Consider the following 3,002-nt stretch of genomic DNA (forward strand, 5'->3'; position numbering starts at 1 on the left):
GTGAATGCAAAAATTTAGAAATATCAAAGGATCCTCATCTCTATCCATTTTAGTTATAAATGAGAGGCTTGCTGTGATGGGCTTTGTTGGCCTTAGAAGCACAATTTCCTCTGTTAATTTTGAGATCTATAGAGTCTGAACAAATGTTTAGGGAAAACCAGCCCTTATAGGCATATCTCCAGATGAGCCAAAGGTAGTGGATATCCCTATTGGACTGCTTTATGCACTAGAGGGAATTTTTCCTCAGAAAACCTCACAAAGAATCTTAGTTACTCTGAGAATACCAGAGCAAGAGCCAGCAAGAGCTTACCAGACACCCATGAAACCACAATGCTTTCCAAGTCATTGGCCATTCTCTCGGGCCCCTCTCTCAAGGTCAACTAATTCCAGGATGCCCTGCCCTTCTCCCCAGGGCTTCTGCCAGCTTCTCTGGGATGAGCTGAACTTCTACAGTGGATGACTCCTGGCACCCAGTTCCACTACTCCAGATACAGAGATCTCAACAACTATCGTCACCCCATTGGGTATTTCGGTTGGGAAAGCATTTGTCCTTTCTCTTTCAGAGCTAAAAAGAGTTCAGTCTCATTTAACCAGCAAAAATTTTGTTCAGACTCTCAGTAAGCAATCCAATTAAAAAGCTGAAATTAAAGCACAATCTCCCCCGCGACCCACCCCTTTTCCTGAGTTATCTCCTCCCTTTTCCACCTTGAAGATTTTATAAGAACAGCTCGAATAGTCATGGCCCTGCAAGGAAGGAAGCCTGTAATTCTGAGAGAAACTCACCAAGTTCATCTGATATGAAGCAGGGAGCAGGTGGAGTACAATGCGCCCCTATTGGTACCTAGCACTGGGTCCAGGTCCACAGGATGGTCCCGAATGGGCTTCTTCAGATTCTTGCCAACTTCACCAAGTAAACGTCGATGTAAGAGACATCTAAACCTGTAAAGAATTTTTACAAGAGATTATTAGAGCCAAATTGACGACATATGCTGGGGAATAAGATCTCCAATGTTCTCCAGTATTTTATTCTTTTCGATGCTATTATAAAGACTTGTTTTCTTAATTTCCTTTTTGGACTGTTCATTGTTAGTGTATAGAAACACAACTGATTTTTGTGTGTTGATTTTGTATCCTGCAACTTTACTGAACTCCTTTTGGTTCTAACAGCTTTTCCTTTTTGTATGGAATCTTTAGGTTTTTCTACATTTAAGATTGTGTCATCTGTGAACAGAGATAATTTTATTTTAACTTTTGCAGTTTGGATAACTTTTGTTTCTTTTTCTTACCTAGTTGCTCTGGCTAGGACTTCCAATATTATGTTAAATAGAAGTGGACAGGTGAGTGGGCATCCTTGTCTTCTTCCTGAACTTTTCACATATGTCTTTTATTATATTGAGGTAGTTCTAATCCCAGTTTGTTGAGTGTTTTTATCATAAAATGGTTTTGAATTTTGTCAAATGCTTTTTCTGCATCGATTGGAATGAGCATGCTTCCCCCTGCCCTTCATTCTGTTAATGTGGAGTATTGCATTGATTGATTGTTATATGTTAAATTATCTTTGCGTTCTCAGAATAAATTCCATTTGGTCATGGTGTATAATCCTTAGATTTTATTTTTTATATTGTCTATGTCTACTTAATCTTTTGAACATACAGAACATACTTATTACTGTTTTAGTATCTTTGTCTGTTAATTCTAACATCTCTGTCAATTCTGGATTGCTTTTGATTGATTTTTCTCCTCATTATGAGTCACAGTTTTTGCTTCTTTGCATGTCTGCTAATTTTTTTATTGGATGCTAGACATTGTGATTTCTGCCTTGTTGGATACTTGATATTTTTGTATTCCTGTATATATTCTTGAGCTTTGTTCTGGGATGCAGTTAAGTTAATTGGAAATAGCTTTATCTTTTCAAGTCTTGCTTTTAATATTCGTTAGCCAAAAGTGATGCAATGGTCAGTCTAGGGCTAATTATTCTCCACTACTGCGTCAAGATCTTTTTGTGTACACTGCATAATTTCCCATGAATCATGAGGTTTTCCAGTCCAACTAGTAAGAAAAAGCACTATTTCTGGTCCTGTCTGAGCACCAGACCAAAGATTCTTACCTCTAATCCTTTTGCGTGATTCTTTCCCCAACTTTGGGTAGTTTACTCACATATAAAGGATGATCAATATTCAGATGAATACTCACAGGGGACCCTCTGCAAATCACCAGAGTTCTCTGTGCATATCTCTCCTCTCTGGTACTCTGTCCTGTGAACTCGAGAAACCTTGGTCTCCCCGACTCTCAACTCCATTTCTTGAACTCAGTACTCTTCCTGGATTCCTCCTTCCTGCACTGCAGCCTAAAAATTCTTGTAAGACATTAATCTGGAGTATTTATAGGGCTCACTTTCTTTGTTTCCTATATCTTGGAGATCAGTGTTCTTTATTGACTTATTTCTAGTATGTTTCACATATTTTGTGCATTCTTGTTTTTTTCAAGTAGGAGAATAAATCCAATCCCTATGATTCCATCTTGGATGGAATCAAAAGTATATATTAAGTTTTTTTTTATGGTGACATTGGTAATGAAACCCAGTAAGTTTCAAGTGTACAATTCAACAGTAAGTCATATATATTTTGCATTGTATGTTTACTGCCCATAGTTAGATTTCTTTCTGTCACCACATATTTGACCCCTTTTACCCCATCTACCTTCCCCCCTGCCCGCTGGTAACCACTAGTCTATTGTCCATGTCCATGAGTCTCTGTTTGTTTGACATGTTTGTTTGTTGCTTCTAGGTTTATATCCCACATATAAGTGATATCATGTAGTTTTCAACTTTTTCTGTCTGGCTTATTTCGCTTGGCATGATTATCTCAAGGTCCATCCATGTTGTCGCAAATGGCAGTATTTCATCTCTTCTTATAGCTGAATAATATTCCATTGTATATATGTACCACAGCTTCTTTAGCCAATCATCTTCATAGGACACTTCGGTTGCTAACATTATTTTT

Source organism: Pteropus alecto, unplaced genomic scaffold (assembly GCF_000325575.1).
Source record: "Pteropus alecto unplaced genomic scaffold, ASM32557v1 scaffold202, whole genome shotgun sequence".
Taxonomy (NCBI): domain Eukaryota; kingdom Metazoa; phylum Chordata; class Mammalia; order Chiroptera; family Pteropodidae; genus Pteropus; species Pteropus alecto.